Genomic DNA, 11897 nt, shown 5'->3' with positions numbered 1-11897 from the left:
GCTGGAGACCCCCTGGAACTCCCTCAAGGACCCCACTTTGGGAACCACTGCTTTATGATACTGTCCACGAAGACAACACCAAAGTGAATAACACCTGCGTAGAATAGAGCTAATGGCACTGTTGGTTGGGTGAACTAGGAAGCAGAGCAACTATTCTCAGAGATGAAGAACACCTATTTCCTCAAGATGACAACCGCATCCACCCACTTTTTTAATGCAGGACATTCTCCACCATTAAAATGCATCAGTCAACAAAAGATTTGATACGACTGAATGTGGATGTGACGCCTAATGTGAACTAGAAATGCACTCTGTCGAGCTGCCAACTTGCGCTTTGCACACAAGTTGTCATGGCCTACTTAAGAAGCTCTGTTGTTTCAGGCCTGAAAATATAAATTAAAAAAAAGGTCAGATGTTGCTTCTCGCCCTCAGGGCGTCTTACTGGTGTGTTTTTTGCTTATGCTGTTTGCTTCCATATGTGTGACATTTTCTTATGGCAAAGATATGTGCCCTATGGTTAATGATCGAGGCAAACGAAGAAAGACATAATCTTTCTAGACTGTAAATTCAGGCCACTTCTCTCTGTCCACCTCCAAGGTAATATTTTGTGTAATGTAACGCCTCTAGAGAAGTCTATTAAGGCTCCTATTTGGGGAAGCCAGTTATAATCAAAATCTGTATTTCTTAATAGGAGCTGTGGAGGTAATGACCGGTAGATAGACTAATTGGTAATATTATTGACTGTTGATAGACTGCACTTACCGTAGGCCTATATATTTATTATTAAAAAGTGAGGAGTTTTGGTTGACTGCAACTCTGCAAGTAGTGAAACCATGTTGCAACTTTCTGCCCTTTTAATATTTTGTCATGTAATTTCTCATATTGTCCACTAGAGGTCTGTCTTGCTTTTAAAATTGCTGTAAATAAATTATAAATGTTGAAATTGCAGATATGGTTGGAACTATATGCAGTTATTAAACACCATGTATCATCAGTGTTCATCAGTGCTAGAATAAAATAACTAAGTAAAAGTACATTTACTCAAGTACTTTGCTTAAATACAATTTTAGGTATTTTTTTGTTTTTACTTTACTGGAGTTGTCAATACTTTTTCTTCTACTCTACTATGACTCGTCAGATCATACCACATCTACATCAAGCAGAAAGGTTTCAACATTTTAAAGTGTGAACAGATTGGTAGTATGTCTGGAATTAGATAATCTATCTATAGTTTCTTTGCATTGTGTGGATGCAGTGTTGGATGCAGTCAAGTCTGTTGAGATCTGAGTATAAAATGTACCTAAAAGGACCACATTTTACACTGTAGGCAGATATTGGGGCCAATTGTAAAATGTAGTTGTAACGTTTTCCTATATAACCAACCGACTCCTTTTAATACACCGGCCATTTTAAATTAATATATAAATATTTAAAGATAATTATGAACACTTATCTGACTACCATTCAAATATGTTCACTGAGATGGATAAAAGTAAGACCATAATATTGAATTTAATTGAGGGCGCATTGGTGGAGGCAATTAGTCACATTATTAACATATAGCTGAGAATGAAATATATTTCATACAAAGAATGCAAAGACAGACGTGAATAAAACTCAACAATTTTATTTTATAATTCAAACATCAACAAAGTTAAGACAATTTAATATAACAATATAAAAGTGGTAAAACAGAATATATACATGTAGTATCAGTAGAATCACATCCATAAATCACATTCAAATTTATAAAAGTGGTTAGTGGTGTTAACACCTCTTCCTTATTAATGTATTTTGTGTCATACAACCTGCACATTCAAGTAAGTCACCGCATAGTTCAGTCTTATTGTTATGATTCTCTAATAGTTCATAGTGGCAATGGCAATTCATAGATTGTCGACCTCTCGTGGTAGTGGTAATTGAAGGCCAACTCAATATTCAGACCCACAAACTGTCAAGTGACTGGTGGGTGTTTAGAATCCTCTGCTCAGAACTGGTCCCACACAGACGTTGTCAAGGACAACGCAGCTTCTGAGATTTTCGTGGGGATCTGGATCTCCACAAAGCCCTTGTTGAAAAGCAGGCACACTCCTGATTTCTGGCGGGAGATGGCCTTGGCTTGTTCATGTGAGAATGCAGGATGTTTACCTGCTTTTTGAAGCCTCTTCAAGTCTGCACCGTCACAGATCCCACTTGCCCAGTCCAGGTTGCCCTTTGCTTTGGCAGGAGCCAGATTGTAATTGTGTATGTCGTTTTACAGCCGCTGCTCTTCTCTGTTTCTTCAATGTGTTGTAGAGCTGCTGCATCTGACACATACGGTCTGTTCTGTCTCTCCACCTTTTCCATGATGTCTCTCAGCTGCTCATCTTTACTCTCCAGTGTGGTGCACATCTGCAAATTCTCAGCTTTTAGCCGCTTTATCTCCCGTCTCATTCTGAAGATCACTGTGTCCATGGTCTTCATCTCTTTCTCCATGTTTTTAATGTTGTCTGCTTGGATTTCAAACAGTTTGTCTTCCATCTTCTCCCACAGCTCAGTTGAGGAACTTGAGGTGAACCATTTATCTTCTGCCGCCTGTGGGTCATCCTGACTCTGAACTTGAGGTGATGGAGGTGAGGTGGTGATATGTGAATCAGCTGTAGTCTTTGATTTGCCAAAGAAATGCTTCACCGCCTTAATGAAACAGGCTGCTTTTCCTGTCCTCCCCTTGCTGGAACCAGGAGCAGTGACAGTGCTGTGATCCATTCTGGAGGATTCCATGTCAGTTGTTTCCACCATAATACAGCTGGTAAAACTTGTGTGACTATTCTGCTTGCTAGCGCTAGTAGACAGGATTTCCATTAACACTAAATCACAGGTGTTTGTCTGTGACAGGCTGCAGCCCTTTTTATTCCAGATCAGCTCTGGTTCAGTGTAAACAAATCACGCCGCTACCATGGTTACCGCGCAGCTCCACCAACCAGAAACGGTGATTCTGTCAACAAAGCAACGTCACACCGATGTGACCACGCTGCTACCATGGTTACCGAGCTCCACCAATCAGAAACGGTGATTCTATCTGTCAACACGGCAACGTCACACCGACACGGGGCCGCTCTGGTGATCCCATACCCCGAGCGTTCGTACTTTCAAACTGACATTTAAACCAACCAATCAACGATCAGCGACAGCCCACAGCCGAACCAATCAGCGACCAGAGAGAGGCCACGTCAGCCGAGCCGACAAATCAACGACGAGGGGTGGGCCACAGCTGAGCGCAGAGGCTGCGGTTTAAAACGCCTCGCACCGCTTTTCACTTCAGATGCACTGAGACTTTTACAGAACCAGTCGCATTTTCCACTCAGCAACCTGAACCTACCTGCTCATCTGCTACATCACTAACGGACCACCACTACACACAGAGGCTACATCGACAACCACCAAAGGAACCAGTGTTTATCTTGCACCAGCGTTAATATTGCTTTTTCTCTTCAACAGTGAGTTAAACTTTCGAATTACTCGTGCGTTGGGGTAAGGGCCGGGGAAGGGGGAACGGTCTGTTACCGTTGCCTTCTGTCGGTAGCTGCGTCGATAACGTCTGTAGTTTTTTGATTTTCATAAACTTTTGAAAGCATTTAGGCTGTCGGTAGCCGTTGTAGCCTAGCTTGGCAACAACTACTGTCACAGAGGGCAATTGTTTTTTGCACCGTTAGGTTCCCGTCTTAATTATTACCGTTGTACTGGGTTTAAAACTTAAGTTAGTTAGGCGGCCTACATTTAAAAGTTAACTCAAATTGTGGCTCGGCCATTACATTTTGAATCAAACTATAACAACATAGCTGCAGTCATTCAAGACAGTCACCGCGTCTGTTAAAGACCAGACCTAAACTAACCACTTACAAATAATACTCATTGTTAGATCTGTTATTTTTTGTTGTTGACATTTCTCTTTCACAGGTGTATCAGCCTTGTACAGAGCAGAACCTCTGTCTCTCTCTCTCCCCCCACAGGCACAGCAGCACCTCTGACCTCTATCTTTTTAATATTGTTGCTTTTCTTCTTTAACAGTGACTTTTTTCCCCCCTGAATTACTCGTAATACAGCACTCATAAAAGCCCGCTCGCAGCCACAGTTTAGTCAGTTGATCGATGGCGATGATGGAGGATACACGCATCAGTCAGCTCGTCTGTGAGGACGTTAAACTTACAACGGAGTTTTTCAACCAGGACACATTCTTCACGTTGCACATGGAGGACTTTAAGTCGTCGTTGTTTACAACGTTCGGTTTGGGGAATTCCGAGTTGGACACGGAGAGCTTGTTCCAGCAGCAGCCAGAGGAGGACGCCGTTGCAGTGGCTACCAAGGGACCGTTGCTGCAGCAGCCTCGGACAGACGACCACAACAAGTCTGCCCGTAAGATGCAGTTCATCATGGATGAGCTGCTAAACACAGAGCACGACTACATCCGAGACCTGCGTACATGCCTGGAGACCTACCGGTGGGAGATGACCGGTGGAGTGGACGAGAAGCCTGCGGGCATCCGCAACAAGGAAGCCATCATCTTCGGGAACATCCAGGACATATACCACTTCCACAGCCATGTTTGGCTAAAGGAGTTGGTCAACTGCCGTCTACCATCGGATGTGGGACGTTGCTTTGTGGCGTGGGCGGGTCAGTTCGACGGTTTGTACGTGGACTACTGCAAGAACAAACCTGCTTCCAGTCAGCTTGTAGTGGAACACGGAGCCTACTTTAAACACATCCAGGAGAAATATGGTCTGAGCTTGGCCAGTTCTCTGGACTCCTGTCTCATCAAACCCATACAGAGGATCACCAAGTACCAGCTCCTGCTTAAAGACTTGTTAAAGACCTGCTGTGAGGAGGGAGAGGGAGTTGAGATTAAGGAAGCTTTGGAGGTGATGCAAGGAGTTCCAAAGAAAGCCAACGATGCAATGAACGTCGCCATGTTGTCCAGGCTGCAGCCTCGGGCTTCGAACAGCATGCAGCCGAGGGCATCGTTCAGCTTGCAGCGTTTGAGGTCTTCAACTCTGGCACGTTCTGGAAGCAGGGTCTGGACATGGCTGACCAGCATGCAAACACCCAGCCAGAGACGTCGAGGATGAGGCTTGGTTGGTGTAACCGGTGTAATCTGTCTCTCTCTCTGCGTTGTGTTGAATGGAGTATGGACAGACGGACCCAGAACTGTCTTTGGAAACCACGTTTTATTCTGACAACGAATAACAACAGACACATCTCCACGTTAGTTCTTAGTAGTGCAATGGCTCTCTCGTTCCAAGACGGAAGTAAAGAAGAAAGAGGTGGAGGTGTCGCAGGACATTTATACAGGGGGCAAAAGGGGGAGACTTAAAGGGGCTGTGACCTCTAATGCACTATGTATCCCTGAACCATGGAGAATTAAGTCAGGTAGAAGCACTTATTTGTGTCATATTTTGTGTAATTATATAATACTGTTACATTGGGACAAGTCTGTTAGCTGGAGCACTGCCAGCCCTTGTTGATACTAATTGTATGTAGTCATAGCACGTCATAGTACATAATTATGTATAGTGTATATATGTATAGTTTATATGTATAGTTTAATTATATAGATATTCCACTGTTACTTTCTTAGCTTACGAATGTTTCATGATGAATGCTTTTTATGTGATGTATTCCCATGCTTTTTTGTTCTTGCTTAATGTAAGTCGCTCTGGATTAAGAGCGTCTGCTAAATGCCTAAATTGTGAAATTATAAATTGCATTAATTGATTGATAAAAATAAATTTGTTTTCCTGCTACAGGTTGGTTTGGTGCCTTTTCAGCAGGAAGTGGATCTTGGAGGCATAGATCTTGTTCCTCCACATGTGCTAGGCCTCACAGAGAAACTTGACACTGTATCTCTACTCTATAGGGTTTAACTTTTAACATCAAGTAATAATAGTCGCAAAGAAAACAAACGAAAAAATAAAACCCCCTCTCTCTCCACAGAGCAGCAGAATGGAGCAGTATTCTGACCAGTATTGCATCAACAAAAAAACGTAATGTCTGTCTGTTTTTTTCTGTCTAGTTTGTCCACAGGTTTCTACTGACGGAGTCCTGTGTGCTGATCATCGTCACCAGTCAGTTGGCCTCGCGCCTGGCGGGCTAGCTTGAGGTGCCCTTCAACCCTGTGATGGTCACTGGCCTTGGCGTCTTGCGGGGCCAGGCTCTAGGTTGAGTCTTGCAACGTCTGCCTATGGGGCGTCTGGGTGTGGTAAGAGGTAAAGTACTCGCCCACCACTGCAGCATTAACTGCGGTGCCTCCAACTTGGCCTGGCGCTCCATCAAACACAATTGGCCGTGTTTACGGGTGGGAACTTAATCTGGCATGGATCAAGTGACCGTCCCTTTTGCTGCACTGCAGAAGCTACTTGCAAGTGTGTATGGGAGGATGCACACAGTAGTTTATACTTCCCCAGCTGTGGGGGTGGTGGTGCCAGCCCAGCAACAGGGACTCAAGGACACTTGGGGCAATTGGGAATTGGCGATGACTAAATTGGTCTCCTTCCATGGATTGACGCCTTGACGTGGCGGAGGAGCTTATGTATTTCTTACCCAGAGAGCAGGTCATGGCAGTTACATGCTGGACAGCTCAAACGGTAAGAGATCAACTAAGGACAATCCGTAGATAGAACAAACCTGTGTTACAGAAATCACCACAAGCGTATCCGATATACCACCGTGGAGCATGCTAGGAGGTGTGGTGGCGGTGGGAGACCAGGCACACTGAGCAGGGACCCCAGGTAAATCGCCCCCCGCCCCACACACACACACACACACACACACACACACTGCCTTTCTCAAGTAGTTACATCTCTTTTTCTCTTGTTCACAACTGCGGCACTGTTAACCTATTAACCCATTCTGTCCGGGCACCCATTTTGGTGTTGGCATCATGTTGTGCTTTAGCTATTGAAAAATAGCAGATCTACAAGCTCATATCGCGCCACCGAGTGGCGCGATACGAGCTTGTAGGTCTGCTATTTTTGAAAAAAATCGAAGAACGACTGACATTTTTAGAATCTGATCTCAGGTCAGAATGGGTTCGTCAGACCAGCGTGTGTCCAGCGGAAACCTCGTATGAATCTGATCTCAGGTCAGAATGGGTTAAAACCGTCAAAGTGTAATTTTAGATTATTGCATTGGATATCAGCAGATATACAAGCTCATATCTATTTGAACATTTTTGAAAAATCTTGATTTGTGGTCTGCAGCCAAATGCATATCAATTTGAGAACTACTGATTTAGAAGGGATTTGTAGAATCGGGCTCGGGCGCTATTGGGTTAATGAAAAGAGACGGCCACACTAAATTAGTTCACTTAAAAATGTGAGAACTGATCAATAAAGGTCGTATAAAATGTGGGGTCCGTGGCTGTATGCTCATCAAACTGGAAATTTAATAGGTTGAGAATCAAACTAAATTTGAATGTCAGATCGAACTACTAGTATTATGCACTGAATGATTTGAGGCATGACAATGGTGAAATGTATTGAGCCAGTATATGAACCACAACCTCTGTGCACGTTTTCCAGATTTTCCAAAAATGGCAGATCTACAAGCTCGTAGCGCGGTACTCGGTGCTGCACTATGAGCTTGTAGAATTTGTAGCTTGTAGTATTTTCAACAGCTAAAGTTTAAAATAGTGGTTAAAGGCTATAAGGCGACACAGACGCGGCCTCTGGTCTAAATGGGTTACGCTATGACTATGTTAAGTTTGAACTTCATGTGAGGTGGTGTAACTGGCTCTTAAACTTCTGAGAGAATTAGAGTGTATTTGACGGCTTCTACTGTCTGCAGATCTTTGGTCCAGTAGTGATGCAGATTCTGAAGTTCAAGACATTGGTGAAGGATGTGGAGAGACGGCCTGGCAGCTGCTGTCTTCACCAAAGACATGGACGACTCACTACATCTCTAAAGCTCTTGGTGCTGGAACCATCTGGTAAAACGCACTACTATTACTTCTGTAGGCTGCATTGAACAACAACCGGGATGCAATTAACAACTTTCAACCTGGCATCCCTAGTTTGGACATGTCATTATACTGTAGGTGACAATTTTCCAAAAATGGCAGGTCTACAAGCTCGCAACGGGTTGATGTGATGCCTTAAGTGTGTAGATCTTTGCTAATTGTCGTTGGGACAAAACTATGTAAGGACCAAGTATGTAAGTGGTTTAATAGACAAAATGCAAAAAACCCAATATAACAGATCCCTGTTCATATTTACTGAATAGAGGGTGTAATAAGTGCGGTTTGTTATGGAAGATCTGGTAAACATTCAATAACATATGTTAAATGCCTCATACAGTATGTGAAAATAGTCAAATAGAATTGTAAAAAACGAAATGCAAGGTCATACAATACAAGGAAAAAAACGTATTGGCATTAACCCATTTTGGGCGGGAACCCCTTTAGTTGTTAAGCATTATGTTGTACTTTAGCTATTGAAAAATAGCAGATCTACATACAAGCTCGTAGCGCGGCACCGAGTGACGAGCTTGTAGATCCAGGGATGCAAATGACCTGCCCTGCATACTGCAGGGCATTTAGACTCACTAAATTGCGACGGGATGCAATTGTGCACCCTCCGGGGGTCCTGGGATGCAGTACTGTACTCTGTCATTGAAGTATTGGACTCATAAAATGTCCCTGGGACGCATCTAAAAGACCACCCCTGGGTCCCGGGACCCATTACATTGAAAACCTATTTACATCACTGAGATCTGCTATTTTTTCATCGTGAAATGTGGCACAAATCTTTGAATAAATTCTTTCAGGGCGAACATTCTTTACTCAAATCTTTGCTTCTGGGGGGTCCCTGGAACAACATATTTTCAGATGGGGGGGTCGGCGGCCAATTACATATATTTTTGGATGACCTTGACATGAAACATTTCTGAAAAGCCCATGTTTCTATGTCAGTCGTTTCTGTCAGGATTTAGAAGGTAGGCTTTTTGTGGAATCGTCCTCCGGTCTAAATGGGTTAAAATGCAGTAATAAAAACTAAAGTAGACGGGATTATTTTACTGTATATTGGTTTCTTGTTGGAAAATATAAATTGAACATTCAGATGTTATATGTTGCATAAGGTTATTTCACTGTCTCCTCTATAGCGGTAACAGCCTGCAATCATGTAGTCTGCAACATTGTAAAGTGATGACTACCTTATATTTATGTTTAAGAAGTACCGTACACAATAAGCTCATAGCAGTCAAAATAGCAGATAATCTACCATTAATTACGGTCCTATCAATTGACAGTTCGGTGTCTGATTTTTATATTTTTTTAGGCTTTATTAGAATGGCCCCTCATGTAAAAACAATAGTCCTGTATTTTTGCTATCATGGCTATTGAGAACCAGTTATTCAGCAACAGGTGTACAAAGGCTCTTGTCGTCTTGAATTCATGTACTTGATAGACACAACTATTTGCTTCTAATACTTCTATTGTAACAAAGTTTTGCTTTCGGTATGTATAGAATCTTAGGGTTACTAAAATGTATCATATCGTTATGTTTAATCCAGGCCTTATTGCTGACCTTTCCATATCCTGTTTTGTCCGTCAGGTGACCGTCAAGGTATCTCAGAAGAACGTCTGAACAACATCCTTGAACTGTCCTCAACCCAGGAAGCCGCTGAGAGCAGAAACGGACTGCTGATACGGTTTGTGTGTTTAGTGTTTCTTTCTGGATGTCCCTGTATGAATGCATTATTCACAAGGAGGCAAATCATCTGACTCAAGTTTGTGTCCTAAACTGGCTGTATCTCTCAAACGGGGAACCCTGGCTGTAACCAGGTTTTTGTCATAACCTACAGTACTTGTTAGTTATGCAGTTTCACTTGACTGTACATTGTACTGCCTTTGAAATGTCCGTCTTCAGTTGAAAGTCAGATATTCTGCTCCTTTAAATCAACAGTAGCCGTTTCAGTTGTCATTTTTTTTTTGTCATATTTATAGCTTTGGGAGATTGTGGAATAGTTGTCTGGCTACGTGAGACTACTGTATCCCCAACAGCACTTACCAGAGTTATGCTATTTTTGTACGTTGGCCTGTGAACTTTGAGATTATTGAAAGAATTTCTTTCAGACATGCTGAGTATTTTACTTCTACTCCACAGCCAGAGGCGAATTGTATAAACTGCTGTCATTTGTTTTGTATTTAATTTCAGTTATTGCTCATATGCTTATTCAATGCATGTCAAAGTTGGGCCGGCAGTGCCGTTGTTTTGGCTAATGTGGAACCCTTTATATGGCCGTCTGGTGTCGGGTAGATTGGTAGACATAGGTGCACACCTGTCACTTGACAAATGTTTATGTATTTTCTTTCATTTATAATTATGTGCTGTATTATATTTATGCCATGTCTAAGCATTTATGTGTTTGTTACCAGTTCAACGGTGGTTTCAATAAATCCAGCAGTATGCAGAACAACTGACTCATTTTTGGACAAGAGCTGAGGGAGTGATACAAATGATCTTAATTATTTGAAAACTTTAGTTATAGTTACTTTGTACATTTTGTTTATTAGCTCTGATCAGATCTTCAATCTCACTTCGGCTATTTTCAAATTGCCAAAGTGAGCTTGTAGCTCTGACATTTTCAAAGAACTTTTAGACATTTGAAAACCTGTGAAATGGGACCTGCCTAAAAAGTTTTACTTTTGGTACTTGAAGTATATTTTGATGAAGTAATATGCAAGTATAGGCTAATAATACATTGTATGCATCTAAGACTACAACAGAACATCGGTGAGTTACTTTCACCCACAGAAGATGGGTTAAGTTCCAACTCCAAAAACCAAGCATCTCTATCATGACTGAGCTGGACTGGTTTAATGCTGCAGTAATAGCACATGCCCAGTAGGTGGCAACAATGTTCTATTTAAAGAGAAAGTATCGGGAATGAATGGGGATTGTTGCAGATCAGCTGCAAACATTATATTTCTATGTTGTCACTAGAGCAGTGGTTTTCTGCTCTAGTGAGAACTCGAACTCTTGACAGTGTAAAATGAAACCAAATGGACCAAATGAAACCAGTTGGTTTCATTTTACACTGTCAAGAGTTAGAGATCTAAGAGTCCAGAATACAACAATAAAATATTCTTTAGTTGACTGCAACACTGTGGTCAGCCTGTCTGTCGTTGCCGTGGTCGGCGCGTCTATCATGCGCTGTATATTGACTGGCTGTTTGATTGCAAACTGTTTTGTGGTGTCTGCGCCCGCACTCTTCACAGTGAATGCCCTGCGTTCTACAATTACGCGCGACATGCCTGCCTACCAGACAAACAAAACACCTGCCTTGTTTCCTCAGTGTTTCTCTTCTTAGTTCAGTACAGTTCTTGGATTTGTGATTACCATTTACCATTACAGAATATGCATTTTGAATCATCTCTGAAACTCGCAGCATGGAATGCAGCTGTGGAGGCAGCGCCGCCGCTGTAGGTTTTCCTTTTTCCGTTCTTTTCTCCCAGTTGCGCTCTGAGCGCTCTCTTGATTATCATGGGGGTTCATGCGTTCCTTGCGTAATATTGGCCGTTCTCTCACGGCTCTCCACTCCTTTTTGTACAAATGACATTAGGTTTTTACACTGAACGTATTATTTCCATCACCATCCTCACCACCGCCAGTTTGACGAGTGAACGTGATTTCCTGCGGTATCATTTTCATGAGAATTGGGCACAATACGTTTCCATACGTGTCGGATACAACTCCCATTGAATCTAGGCTTCTTTAATACTTGTATCTCAATGTCATCATACAGTTTGCGTAATGCAATCACATCTGTGGCCCTTTTAACTGGAGTCAGATTTAACAGTTTGTTCATGTGGGCATTAATTATTAGATCTTTGCGCCCAAAACGACTGGTAAGCATTGTAATGG

This window comes from Protomyctophum parallelum (genome assembly GCF_964188405.1).
Source record: "Protomyctophum parallelum genome assembly, chromosome: 23".
NCBI classification, from domain to species: Eukaryota; Metazoa; Chordata; class Actinopteri; order Myctophiformes; family Myctophidae; genus Protomyctophum; species Protomyctophum parallelum.
This window is presented reverse-complemented; position numbering follows the sequence as displayed.